The following is a 15,259-nucleotide window of genomic DNA, read 5'->3' on the forward strand; positions in this document are numbered from 1 at the left end:
TAACAATGCAGGGGGCCCAGGTTCATTCTCTGGTCAGGGAACTGGATCCCACATGCCACAACTAAGAGCTGGTGCAGCTAAATAAATGTTTTAAATATACAAAAAAGAGCTAGGATGTCCAAACCCCGGGTCTGCTAAGAGCAAGAAGGTTATTTCTCACATAAGAGGCTTTCAGTGGTAGGTGGCACAGGCTGGAATGAGGCTGCATGTTGCCAGGTGCCCAGCTCCTTCTCTATTTTCGCTGCCATCTTCAGCATGTAGCTTCCACTCAGTTCAGAAAGGTTTCCTGAGCAACTGCTGCCTGAACTGCTCCTGGGCCAGCAGGAAGAAGGGTAAGGAGAGGACCAGCCACATCTCCTCCCTGGAGGATGGCTTCTACTGGTACCTTAGTAGGCCAAGTGTTAGTCACGTGACCACCCAGCTCTAAAGACTGCCAAAAGCTAAAAATTCTATCTAGCCAAGTGTGCGGCTGAAAATAAGGAGCTTACTATCAGGAGAGAAGGAAAGATGGATATAGGAAAAGTAGCAGTCTCAACTCAGGGTAAATTAGAACCCCCTGGAAGGCAACTGAGCACTACCAGTAACCCACATGTCAATTACCTCCATCCCCTGCTACTCAAAATACAGTTCTCAGACCGGCATCATCAGCATCAACCAGAAACTTGTTAAAAATGCAAGATCTTCGGCCACCTTCTAATGATTCTAATTGAATTATAACTCTTCTTGGACAATTTAATTGCACACTTGAAAGAGTTTGGGAAGGACTGGCCTAGAACAGCAGTTTTCAACCCTGGTTGTACGTCAGAATCACCTAGGAAACTCTCTAAAGCCTCCTGATGCTTGGGTCCCACCTACAGAGCCTCTCGTTTAACTGGTCTGGGTGAAATCCAGGCGTTTGTGAATCTGAAAACCTCCTGCTAGTGATTCTAATGTATAGCCAAGTTTGGCAAATGACGGCTCTAGGCTATTTGGGGGAGAGAATTTGTCTCCTGAGTAACTCCTGAGTCACCCTCGCGCTGCAGCCTCTCATCTGCCTCTCTGAAAATTGGAGCCTCTGTTCTCTTGCTCACACTTCACCCCACTCTCTTCATTGTGGCTGTGTCTGTGCACACTTAGTGGTTAGAAGTAATGCAGGGGGTTACCTTGTAGCGCAGTACAGCAGGGACAGAAAACTGCACATCCCCCATCCCCGCCTTTCAACAACCCCCACCCCACCTGGAAACCCTCCATTGGTCTCTTGCTCCAGGCTCACTGGCCACCTAGCATATTGGTCAGTTCTCAACTTCTCCCTTGAGTCCCTATTTGAAGGTATTCCTAGAAATGTATCAATTTTTACTTCATTGTGCAGAGCAAATTATTTCTCCTCTCTTCACCTTACTCCTCTGAGGTCTATCTTTTCACATTACAGGATTCATTAGGGCGATTACCAAAAAATCTACTTTGAAGAGAAAGAATGCCACTCCCTTGGGAGACAGAAGTGGCTGTGGAAGATGGTGTTTGGAATAATAATAGTAAATAATTCTTCTTTATTTTCATGTATTTCAAAATCTTTTAGAATCCATACTAGAAACCCTGACACATTTATAAATTTACTTCTTTAAAAGTAAACATTTTATAAGGCAAAAATATACCATAAGTGGGCTTCCCAGGTGGTGCTAGTGCAAAGAAACTGCCTGCCAATGCAGGAGACATAAGAGACGCAGGTTCAATCCCTGGGTCGGGAAGATTCCCTGAAGGAGGGCATGGCAACCCACTCCAGTATTCTTTCCTAGAGAATCCCATGGACAGAGGAGCCTGGCAGGATATTGTCCATAGGGTCGCAAAGAGTCTGATGCAACTGAAACAACTTAGCACGCACACACACCACATGTAGAGTCAAAAGACAAATGGAAAAATGTAGGCGAGGGAATTCAATTTCACAAAGAGCTAATCATCTTCCCAACATATGAAGAATTCTTAAAAATAAAGAAGGAAAGAGATAATTCAAATTTGAACTTGGCAGAGAATGAGTGGAAAAGTTCACAGAAGGATCAAATGCCCCTTATGCAGAGGAAAATAGGAAAATATGTCCAACTTCAATCATAATTGGATAAATACAAAATAAAACTGCCCTGAGAGACTTCTGGTTTCTGGTCTGGCATATAATGAGCTTGTAAGTTGTCACTCCATCCTAATAACAAGTAAAAAGCTGAACAAACTAAAAACCTCTTAGATCTATCAGAAAATTGAGGTCGCAGAGCAAACCACTGCACCCAAAGTTGGAGAGACAGGCAGATACAGAGAATCACATCTTACAGCCTTCAAGGAAACTAGTACTGAGTACATCGTGTCTGGCTTTCAACAAAAAATTAGAAGACATACTTAAGGCAAAAACAAAAAGAAACCCACAGTTTAAAGAGACAGAGCAAGCATCACGCAAAACTCAGATATGACAAGGATGTTGAAATTACCAAACTGGAAATTTAAAATAGCTGTAATTTTAAAATAAAGGCTAAAGAAAAAAGGTGGGGGAAAAAAGAACAGAATATACAAGAACTGTAAGACAACTATAAAAGGTATAATATACATATAATAGGAATACCAAGAGAAGAAAGAGAGGGGAAAAAAAAGAAGAAATATTTGAAACAATAATGACTAAGAAAGAAAAGAAAGAGAGAAAGAGAAGTCTTTGCGACCCCAGGGACTGTAGCCTACCAGGTTCTTCCGTCCATGGAATTTTCCAGGCAAGAGAACTGGAGTGGGTTGCCATTTCCTTCTCCAGAGGATCTTTCCGAACCGGAGATCGAACATGGGTCTCCCACGTTGCAGGCAGACGCTTTACCATCTGAGCCACCAGGGAAGCCCAGTGACTAAGAATTTACCCCAAATTAATGTTGGACATCAAAGCTCAGATCTAAGAATCTCAGAGGATAGGATAGGATAAATGCCCTGCTGATAAAGCTACACAGAGTCACATCATTTTCAAATTGCAGAAAATAGGAGATAAAAATTCTGAAAGAAGACAGTGGAAAATGACAGTAAATGGTATTGGAATAACTGGATATGCACATGCAAAAAAATGAATCTAGACACAAACCTTACACAGTCACAAAAATTAATTCAAAATGGGTCACAGACCTAAACACAAAACACAAAACTATAAAGCATAACATAGGAGAAAACCTGGATGACCTTGCATTTGACAAGACTTTTTAGATTCAACAACAAAGACACAATCCATGAAAAAAACCATTGATAAGCTGGACTTCATTAAAATTTAAAATGTTTGCTCAATGACATTGTCATGATAATTAGAACACATGTTATAGAATGGAGGAAACTATTTACAAAATATATATCTGATACAGGACTGTGATCCAAAATATACAAATAATTCTTTTTTTTTTTTTTTTCAATATTTTTATTAACTGAGACAGACCTAAAACCGCAGCTTCTGGAAGAACCATTTGTTCTTGCCCGTCTTGTATCGCTCCTCAAACTTGACCTTTGCCTCTCGCCGGGCCTTGCCTTTGAGAACAGGGTCTCTGAAGACATCCTTGTTGACAACAGTTTTATCCAAGGGGATATCCACGGAGTACCTTGTGGGCATGAGGTGATATAATTATAAACTTTCACAAAAGACTTGATCTTTGACCTCTTGACGATTTTCTTCTTGCCCATGGCAGCTGTCACTTTGCGGGGATAGCGATCAATTCCAGCCACCAGAGCGTGGCTGTAGGGTCGGTCTGAGGTGCCGTCATCAATGTTCTTCACGATGACCGCTTTGCGTCCGGAGTAGCGACCGGCCAGGACCAGCACCACCTTCCCGGGTTTCATGAACTTGCCCATTTCGGCAGCTACCGCTCGGGACTACAGCAAAAAGGAAGCTACAAATAATTCTTAAAACTCAACAATAAGAGAAAAAAACAATAAAAAAATGAACCAAAAATCTGAACATTTCAATTAAGAAGATACACAAATGGTAAGTGAGCATATGAAAAGATTCTCAACAACATATGTCATTAGGAAACAGCAAATTAAAACAACATGTTACCACCAAAAACCTAATGACAAAAATCCAAAATACTGACAACACCCAAAGTTGGTGAGGACGTGGAGTAACAGGAACTCTCATTCACCGCTGCTGCTGGGAATATGAAATAATACAGCTATATGAGAAGACAGGCAGTTTCTTAGAAAACCAAACAACCAAACATACTCTATGATACAATCCAGCAAGCCCACTTCTTGGTATTTTCCCAAAAGAGTTGAAAACTTAGGTCCACACAAGAACTTGCACATGGATGTTTATAGCAACTTTATTCATCACTGCCAGAACTTGGAAGCAATCAAGATATCTTACAGTAGATGAACAGATAAATTAGCTGTGTGATACAATCAAACAATGGAATATTCTTCAGTGCTTTAAAAAATGAGCTATTGAGCCATGAAGAGACATGGAAGAAACTTAAATCTATTTTACTAAGTGAAAGAAGCTTATCTGAAAAGGATACATATTGGAATTCCCTAGCAGTCCAGTGGTTGGACATCAAAGTTCAAATCTAGAATCTCAGAGTACACCAAACAGGATAAATGCCCTGCCAAAAAAGCTACACAGAGGCTTTCCGAAGCTGTGGTTTAACTGCCAGTGACCAGGTTCAATCCCTGGTTGGGGAACCAAGATCTCACAAGTCAAAAAAAAAAGAAACAAGAAGAAAAGGTATGTATTATATGATACCAGCTATATGACATTTTGGAAAGTGCAGCATGCTGACTAATACTACATTGTATACTTGAAGTTGTTAAAAGAGTAGATCTTCACAGTCCTCATCACAAGAAAAAACTGCAACTAGATATGGTGATAGATGTTAACTAGACTTATTGCGGTAATCACCTATGATATATACGTATATTGAATCATTATGTTGTAAACTGAAACTAATATGATTTTATATGTAAATTATACCTCAATAAAAATATACATGTATTAAAGCCCTAAGTATATTTTTAATTGAAATAATTAGAAACATTCTTCTTTTTGCCCTTTTCATTTTTATTCTGTTTAATAATATATAATATTTTCAATTTTAACTTTTTAATATTTATTTTTAATTAGAGGATAATTGCTTTACAATATTGTGTTGGCTCATTTTAACCATTTTTAAGTGTATAATTAAGTGGCAGTACGTACAATCATGATGTGTGCAACCATCTCTACTATCCTTTTCTAGGAATTTTTCATCATCCCCAACTCAAACTCTGTACTGATTGAACAATAAGTCCCCATTTCCTCCTTCCCCTAGTCCCAGTAACCTCCATTCTACTTTTTGTCTCGGAATTTGCCCATTCTAAGTGCCTCACATAATGTACCTCATATTCTAGGTAACTCATTATAACCATGCAATATTTGTCCTTCTGTGTCTGGCTTATTTCACTTAGCATCATGCTTTCAAGGTTCATCCATGTTACATCATGTATCGGAATTTAATCCCTTTTTAGAGATAAAAATATTCAGCTTGTGTGCACTTACCACATTTTGCTAATCTGCTCATCTGCTGATGTACACTTGGGTTGCTTCCACCTTTTGGTTATTGTGAATAATACTGCTAGGAACACTGGCCTACTAGTATCTGTCTGAGTCTCTGTTTTCAATACTTTTGAGTATATTCTTTGGAGTGGAGAATTTCTGGATCATATGATAATTCTATATTTAACTTTTTGAGGAGCCACTGAACTATTTTTCACTGTGACTGCAATATTTTACATTTCTTCCAGCAATGCACAAAGCTTCCAATTTCTCCACATCTTCAACCAACACTTGTTAATTTCCATTTTTATTTGTTTTAAATAACAGTCATCCAAACATGTTGTGTCCTATTGTAGTGGGTCAGCTTTATCAAGAAATAATTGACAAATAAAATTGTAATATATTTTGAATACAACATAAAAAAACAATAATGTACAACGTGATTTGTGCACTTCGTTGTATGTAAATTTTATGGACTGGTGGGCAGCTAGTGAATGCATTGATACCTGTAACTGCTATTAACCTTTATAAAAATGTCAAGGAGGGTTTTTTAATACCTTAAGGATAACATATAGTTATATGTACACCTATCAATGAATCATTTTTCTAACAAATCTTGTCTATAAAAGGTCACTGGAAGAATCCATGAAAATATTTCAGAGTTTATTGTGAATTGTAATATTTTTACAGGCATATAAAGAGTTTTGTGTTCATGCAATTGCCAAGCTATTGGTTGAATTACAAGAAAGAAACATTAGAGAAAAAAAAAAGACTGTAAGCTCCTAAACTTTAGAGTATAAATGGGATCATAACTTGGAAGAAGGAAAGACATAAGGGAAAGAGAAAAAGGATAATTAGGATGCAAAAAAAAAACCATGGCTCACGAATTACCTTGAAAGCATAATTTTAAAACACAATTATCTTAATTCATTCCCATCCTGAGAAAATGTACAGAATAAAGCCAACAGTTCCTCCCTGGCTAGCTGACAACTTTATTAAGCCAAATGACTTCTAGCAGTCCCCATTCAAAGAAGCAGAATCCCTTTATGGGAGGCCAGGCTGGTGCAACATTTGCAGAAGAAAAGTGCAAGGCGTTAATTAGATGCTGGGTTATATTGCAGATGACGTCAAGGCTGAGCAGCTGTGTGGACCAAGAACACAAGGGAAACGTCTAGCCACTGGAAAACCTACATCTGCAGCGTTGACTGTTTGCTTCCCAGCCAAACAAGGCTGCTCCTGAAGATGCCAGAGAGGGGCTTTCTCTCCATCATGGTGGAATAGTTCACTGCTCCATCATATTCTGTATCACAGACCCGAAAGAAAATAAAGACTAACACAAAATATGGGTCGAAAACTCAAAACTGGCAAGGAAGCTAAAGCATTTTAGAATATTCAAAATTTTTAGTAACTCTGGGAGACAACGCAACATTTTGCCTTTTGGAGTCAAGCCAAAATTTGAATGTTGGCTCTGCTGTGTGACCTGGGGAAAGTTATTTAACCACTCTGACCCTCCGATTCCTGGGTCTCAGATTCTTGCATTTAATATTGCATTAAATTGAATTCTCTAGTAATTTAATACTTAAATTAAACTGCATTAAATTAAATTGCATTCTCAGATTCTTGCAGTTAACATAGAACATCTGTGAGATTTAAATGAAATAGCACATGGAAATCATCTAATATAACTCCACAACACTTATATCTACATTCCTCAAATTCACAGATAACCAAAAGTTTTTCCTAACTTATTTGGGAGCAAAAGCTGACCTGACCCGAGGCCATTTAGTCTTCATCCCACTTAATGAGAACATTCATGTTTCTCTGCAGAAGTATTACTGTTCTGATTAGGGGGAGTTGCCCTAGACCCTTCTGGAGTATTATATAATATGTGGTTAAAACACCAGATTAACTTTATAAATTCCAAATATTCTGAATCCCAAAGCACATCTGGCCCTAAGAATTTCAGAAATGGGATTATGAACCTATCTGACACCTTCATTTTATTAGTACTTTATAGAGTCCCTATTCCTACTTCATGGCATAGCAAGACCTTCTATGTATGGATTTAACTTACATTGAAAGACTTTATGTGAGCTGATTGTGGTTGCTTTGTGGGAGTGGATTCTACTACATAAGTGCTTCCCTGATGCACTCAGATGATAAAGAATCTGCCTGCAATGCGGGAGACCCAGGTTTGATCCCTAGGTTGGGAAGATCCCCTGGAGGAGGGCATAGCAATCCACTCCAGTATTCTTGCCTAGAGAATCCCCATGGACAGAGGAGCCTGGTGGGCTACAGTCCATGGAGTCGCAAAGAGTCAGACATGACAGAACTAAGCATGTCTATGTATGATATAAGTGAGGCTGGGGTCATGTTCAAGAGAGAAGCACAGTTTCTGAGCACAGGCTTCTGCTACTTCCAGACAGCCCTTGAGTATCCAGGGTACAGAGTTTAAGGAGGAAAAATTATGGTCACTCCTGTTCAGAAGACACCACTGAACAAATGAGGGGATCAAGGAAGAGGAAACAAGATGACCGTACCTTTGGCTCAAGTCCACCAGGAAAGCCGAGAAAACAGACCAGCAACTTGCACTCTGCCTCCCAATTGAGGAGCAAACAGCTCAGTTAGAGAAATCACCTGATGAGCTAGTAAGTGCATTAAAGAGTACAGCTTCTGAGCAAGTTCTCATATTAAATGGCTGGTTTACAAAGCAGCAGATGGCAAGAAAATGAAAATGTTGAAAGATCTGACTTGTAGAAATTGGGTTTTAAAAGTTGTATAAATTAAATATAAAGTGTGAGTACAGTTACAGGAAATAAGTAGCTTTCCATTCATTTCAGCCTGCTTAATTCTTGGCATAAATTGTTCTGAAGATGTTATACACTTACACTCATTTTAACTGAATTAATAATAAAGGCCTTAATTTGGCTAACAGTTTAGGTAACCAGTCTCTAAAATGTCTCAGATACAGCTTGAAAGGATGCCAAACCAGCTTGGCAAAACCTATCAGAGAAGTATGGGCGCCATCCTCTGGTGAAACTCAAAGCTGCAAATGTATTCGTGCACCACTTTCTACTGCTACACATTCAATCCTTAGACTGAAAGAGGTTACTTGATTAAGTCAGTGTTACTTCCTCCAGTGCTGAACTCCTTCCAAAATTTCTATAATCAACTCTGTAAATTCACTCTAATAAACTGAGATATTTTCATGTTTGAAGGTGAAAGAGTTAGTCACTCAGTCATATCGACTCTTTGCGACCCCATGGACTGTGGCCCAGCAGGCTCCTCCGTCCATGGGATTTCCCAGGCAAGAATACCGGCATGGCTTGCCATTCCCTTCTCCAGGGGATCTTCCCCATGCAGGGATCAAACCCAGGTCTCCTGCGTTGCAGGCAGATTCTTTACTGTCCGAGCCACCAGGAGAGCCCTATTGTCATATATACATTACAAGAAAACATACATTAAAAAAAGCTTTATAAGGAACTATTTTATAAGAATCAACATACATGCTCACGAGTATATACTTGCAGGTTCCCAACATTCAAATACTTTTAATCCTTTCACTCCACCTCAGAAAACTTCAAAACGTATTTGCATGTATCAAGTAAATAATAAAGACACCATTTTGAGTCATCATTCTTAGCATTCAAGTGTTGCCTTTGGGTTAGATGTGAGAATTAGAGAGATTTGGAAAATTGTGGCAATCATGGAAATAAACAAAGGTTACCCAAATGAGAAACAGGCAAAGACAATTTACTCAAGAATTGCTATAGCAAAGGAGTCAACCACCATCTTTCACTTGTGTTGGCTGAGACTCAAAGGCAGACAGAGGAGTGGGAAAGTTTTATGATGGGAAAAGGGGAAGGCTTCAGGAGTGTTCTGATTCGAGGTGGTTGGCATGGGGAAGCTTTGGCAGGCTACCTAGAAGCACAGTATCCTACATACAATTGGTTAGGAGTACATGTTTAGCTTTCTCAGGTTGGTCCTAAATTGGAATTGGAGTCAGAAATTAGGGAAGCTGTCAGTTGTTAATCAAGTCTTGACCATCTGGGGTTGATTGCTACAGAGGTTACCGTTTGACTTCCTGGAACAGTTACTAGAGATATGGCCCCAATTTCTACAAATCTAGATAGCAAACTTGCTTCCTAGGCTGCTTATTATAGATAATGAGTGGGTTTTCTTGGCTGGTTGCTGCAGACCATGGGGCAGAGTTCTATTCTTATGTGTAGTCTGGTCATTGTCTGTTTTGTATATTCAGTCTCTCATGCCAAACACAACAGCTGAGAAGCTGGACCCTGAGAGGCAGGAGTCCTGACATGAGTGCATCAAAGCCAAGTTCTGGGTCCACATCACTGCACTCAGTTCCCCTTGAGCAGACAAGAGGCTGCAGTCTGTTAAAGCCCTGCTCTTGGTACTTCTTTGAGACAATAAAGAAGGATGGGAGGAACTAAGGAGAAAACAACAAATAGCATGTAGAATAAAACACACAATATTTAAATGTGCAAAACCGCATCAAAAAGCTCCTGCTGCTGGCCAGTGTTATTCTCACTTAGAGCAATGGTAACAACCCTCCACACCAGCATCCCTGTTAAAACTCTAACTTTGTAATTATCCTCCAGTTAAAATAAATACATTTATTTTAAAAAAATAATAAAACCTCTAACTTCTCCTCTGAGGCACTTAACCAGAGAGCCTCAGCTCCCTTGCCCCCCTCGGAGCAGGGAAACTCACAGGACCCTGGGTAGAAAGGAATACATCAGACCAAGCATGCTCCTATTGACCAACCTCCCACCCCTACCCCATGTGGCTTTGAATCCTAGGGAAAAGGGAGTCAGCATCCCTTAGAGAATCTGGTCATTGTCCTGTGTCCTGAGTTTCTGGGCCTCAACGTCTCCCCATGTGCTGGTCCCAGCAGTCTCTGCCTAGGTTAGGGAGGCAAAACTCCTCAGAGGCCTGGGCTGGGAGCTGCCACCAGGGCAGTGGCTGAAGACCCAGGCCTCCTGGGCACAGAGTCCGGCTCCTCCCACTTCCCTCAGAACTTCAGAGGCCACTTCTGGGCCCGTGGGTGCCAAACGGAAGTAGCTGACTCCCCTCAACAATGGTTTTCTTGGAAACAGGGGAGTTCTTTAAGACCATGTTCTCAGTCAAAAAGGCTGTGAAGAGGCTTTTAGAAGCCCAATGTTTGCAGCTGCAGAAGAATCCGAATGAAGGAGACTATTTGTGTCCTCAGAGCTTTTTCTTGGCACCCAACCTCACTCAAGCGGTAAACAATCTGCCTGCCAATGCAAGAGTCACAGGAGATGGGTGTTTGATCCCTGGGTCAGGAAGATCCCCTGGAGGAGGAAAGGACAACCCACTCCAGTATTCTTGCCTGGAGAATCCCAAGGACAGAGAGCCTGGAGGGCTACACCCCATGGGGTCACCGAAAGTCAGATGCGACTGAGAACACACGCATGCAACCACACCCCATTCGAGAGGAAAACCAGGCCCCAGGTTGAGGAGAAGCTGCTCAGAGGCTCCTCTTCCGGTCTCTTGAGGAAACTGTGCTTGAGCTCCTGGGTAGGGAGAAGCCAGAAGCAGGATGCCAGGGAGGAGGGTCCCTGGACTGAGGTGAACAGTGAGGGTGCAGTGCAGTCATGGTGCAGCCAGGAGACCCCACCTGCCTGGGACCCAAGTGAGGACACTTATTGCTCTCAAGCGGCATAGCCGCCTGCCTCAACTTACACAGGTGCCCATCACTGAGTGCTCCAGAGCTCAAACCACATTTTGGACCTCAATTTTCTTTCTTTTTTTTAAATTTATTTTTATTAGTTGGAGGCTAATTACTTTACATATTGTAGTGGGTTTTGTCATACATTGACATGAATCAGCCATGGATTTACGTGTATTCCCCATCCCGATCCCCCTTCCCACCTCCCTCTCTACTCGATCCCTCTGGGTCTTCCCAGTGCACCAGGCCCGAGCACTTGTCTCATGCATCCAACCTGAGCTGGTGATCTGTTTCACTATAGATAATATACACGTTTCGATGCTGTTCTCTCGAAACATCCCACCCTCGCCTTCTCCCACAGAGTCCAAAAGTCTGTTCTGTACTTTTCTTTTACAATGTATATATTTCTTCCTTTGAGAAAAAAAAATGGGAAATATTTTATTCATTAACTTTTATAAAAATAAATATAAATAATATTTATTTTATTTTTAAAATAAAAATGAAAACATATGGTTTAGTCACTAAGCCATGTCTGACTCTTGCGGACCCCATGGGCTGTAGCCTGCAAGGCTCCTCTGTCCATGGGATTCTCCAAGCAAGAATACTGGAGTGGGTTGCCATTTCCTTCTCCAAGGGGAAAAACATCTACCTATATTTTTAATAGGTAATACATTCATGGAGATGAAAAATAAAAATAACATACAAAGGTAAAGAATCTTGTTTTCATCCCCAAATACACACAAATAATAATTTCTATTCATTTTTTCCAATCTTCCTTTTTGCAGGTACAAGCAAATACGAATCCACCCCCTCTCCTCTCTGCAGCTTGCTCTTATATTTAATGATAAATGTTGACAATCTTTCCCCATCAGTTCATGGAAAACTTGAACATTTTCTTTTACTGCTGCATGATATTCCATTGTAGGGCTTCCCAAGTGGCTCAGTGGTAAAGCATTAGCCTGCCACAGCAGGAGACATGGGTTGGGAAGATCCCCTGGAGAAGGGAACAGTTACTCACTCCAGTATTCCGGCCTGGAAAATTCCATGGGCAGAGGAGCTTGGCAGGTTATAGTCCATGGGTCACAAAGAGTTGGACATGACTGAGCATGCACGCAGGATATTCCATTGTACCATTGCAGAGATGTACCCTACCTTATTTAACTACCTCTCATTGATGAACATGTGTTGTTTCCAATTGTTATTTCAAAGTTGCATTGTGTATATTTTAGTTTGCAATTGTACAAATTCATCTGTGCAATTCCCAGGAGTGGAATTTCTGAGTCATAAGGTGCACACATGCTCAGTAGTGTCTGACTCTTTGCAACACTATGGACTATAGCCTGCCAGTCTCCTGTGTCCATGGGATTCTCCAGCCAAGGATACTGGAGTGGGTGACCACTTCCTCCTGCAGGGGATCTTCCCAAACAGAGATCGAACGCCCCATCTCCTGCATCTCCTGATTGGCAGGTGGATTCTTTACCACTGAGCCACCTGACAAGCTCCAAGCCATCGAGTACACACATAATTTTGATAGATTTTTTGGAGAGGGGAAAAGGAAGGATTTATTACTTGCAGCAAGTAAGGAGAACACCAGGAACATTTCCCAAAGCTGTGTCTCCTCATTTCAGATGAGGAGACAGATATTGCCAGCTTGCCCTATAGGGGTTGCACTAATTGTATTTTTACCAGCAGTGCAAAACTATATGCAGAGTCTGGGACAAAGTACAGTGAAGACTTACATGCCATTTATAGAAAAGTATATGTAAAACTTATAAATTAAGCTCACAAGCTGCTAAATAAAGTATATATGTTCTATTCTAATGCCGTGAAAAATATACCTTCAAAGGACCATAACTTCCAGGTTGAATTTAGAAATCATGGGTTGCTCAGAGTTATACCACACAACTTGGTGAGCAGTCTCTGGTCGGCAGCTGCTCTCTTCTCTCTCAGTCCCTGAGTCCCACACTCAGGGGGCCACGCATTCACACATGTAGACACCCACACCTCCAGTCCCTATTCATGTCACCCTCTAAACAGCCACCCCTCAGGATCAAGGAAGCATATCATCACGGTTGACTTCTGAGAGGATGACCCAGGAAAGAACCACACAGACCCCTGAAGCAGACTCTGGCCATTTGGGTAGGAATTTCTAAGGATCTAGAAGCCAGGAGCATGGCTCAAGAGGGGAGGTGCAGGTTCTGAGTGGACATGTGCCCTTGGCCTGACAGAGGAAGTGCCTGTTTGGATGTGGACCAGGGCAAGAAGAGGCAGGTGGCTAGAGCCTATTGTCTGGAAGAAGGAACCTATTGTCTGGAAAGCCACTTTCATGAGTCTTCATAAAGAAGCAAATCTTCCACTATGCTCATGTCCTGCCTCCTAACAGACTCTTACCCTAGCAGATTCTGGAGCAGGACTTTGAATACTCCCTTGGCTAAGAAAGGTATTTGTCTTCTCCAAAGGCCTGCCCAAGGACAGAAAAGAAATATAGGCAACCGTTCAGGCAGTGTCCAAGTTCAGATTCTTATGCTCTTAGCAATAGTCACAAGTTCTTCTTTATATAAATCCAAAGCAAAAGTGAAGTTAATACCACAGTTTCAACTAGTCTATCTCCACTGGTAAACAAATTGTCTGGATTTTTAGTTCCAGGGATATGACCATTCTGTATTCTTGTACTGACCATCAGGAATAAGTTTGGCATCTCATTATGCCTTAAGATAAACATGGGTTATAAACTGTAGAGCTAAGAAGCAGGAAAGAAGGAAGGGTGGAGGAAGTCCTCTCTGGGAGTTCTTTGTTATTTACCTTTTATAAATTAATTCTCAACAGCCATTGATTCTTTGTCAAGTTCAGCAATAACAGTATCTTTCAACCATGTTGTTATTCATTTGAAAACATATCAAGAGCTACCACCTGGAGATGACTTTCCTGTTTTGTTGTCAAACCTATCATTTAACTTTTCAGCTATTTTTGCTTCCTGCTCTATGATAAACAGTAGAATCTAAGAGTTCACTTTATGACAAAGCCTTAGAGTTTTCTTAAAATATTTTCAGCCAGTAAGCTCAAAATAGTCCTTTACGTACAAACAAAATTTCTTGTATGCAATCTTATTGTGACAGCAGAAAAAATGTTAATAATTAAAATTCAGAAGAAGTCCTTTTATCTGACACAATCAAATAATTGAAAAAGTCAATTACAGTGGGAAAGCATTATAAAAGATTACACACACATCTCAAATATTCATTTTCATTCATCCAATGTACTGTGAGGACAAGGCCTTTCATTTGAGCAGAAGTGTGCAGAATGAGCTATAGGGCTTCTGCCTTATGTAAACAACCAATGTGCAATATTCAGGTCCCTAAAAAGAATCAGAATTTAAAGGCACTTGTAAAGTCATCTCAGAGTACTATCCTTCTAGATTTCTCTTACTTTCCTCTTTTCTGCTTAATATGATAGTAGTTCTTTATAGAACTCATAGGAAAAAAAAATTCCCCTCTCCCTCTTTCAGTTTATGTAATATTTAACTATGTCATTTACAATAACATTTACAACTGGCATGATCAGATTTGGGAACAAACAACATTGACTTTTTTCCATTTGCTTGTGGAAGCAGAAATGCACACACATACTGGAGAGCAGCCTACTGGCATCTGGATAGTTATTAGTCAATAGATTTTGCCAGAGGGATGAGAAAATTAATATAATCAGATAGTGGAGTGAGACTTTTGGTCTGTTTTTGATGCCTGCATACACACACACACACACACACACACACATACATACCCTGGCTTCTCAGGAGTGTGGTGCTAAGGAATATCCTTTAGTTTTCCTGAGAAGTTTATAGGAGTGCAAATGAAAGAAACCAAGAGAAAGAGAGGGTTTTGTCTGAAAAAAAAAAAAAAAGCCAAGAGAGCTCAAGGGTTTTGCCGTTTAACAAATTAATCCAAACTAAGCAGCTTGAAACCTCACCCATTTATTATCTCATTGTGGATTTATCTCACTTGATCTACTCACAAAGGATCAAGTCTAGGCTGGCTTAGCTGGTT

The 15,259-nt window shown here is 40.6% G+C and overlaps 1 pseudogene; it reads right to left on the reverse strand.

The window, feature by feature from the left end:
* Positions 1 to 3,373: 3,373 nt before the first annotated feature.
* Positions 3,374 to 3,877, reverse strand: LOC122674243 (annotated as a pseudogene).
* Positions 3,878 to 15,259: the final 11,382 nt, after the last annotated feature.

Source organism: Cervus elaphus, chromosome 18 (assembly GCF_910594005.1).
Source record: "Cervus elaphus chromosome 18, mCerEla1.1, whole genome shotgun sequence".
Classification (NCBI taxonomy): Eukaryota; Metazoa; Chordata; class Mammalia; order Artiodactyla; family Cervidae; genus Cervus; species Cervus elaphus.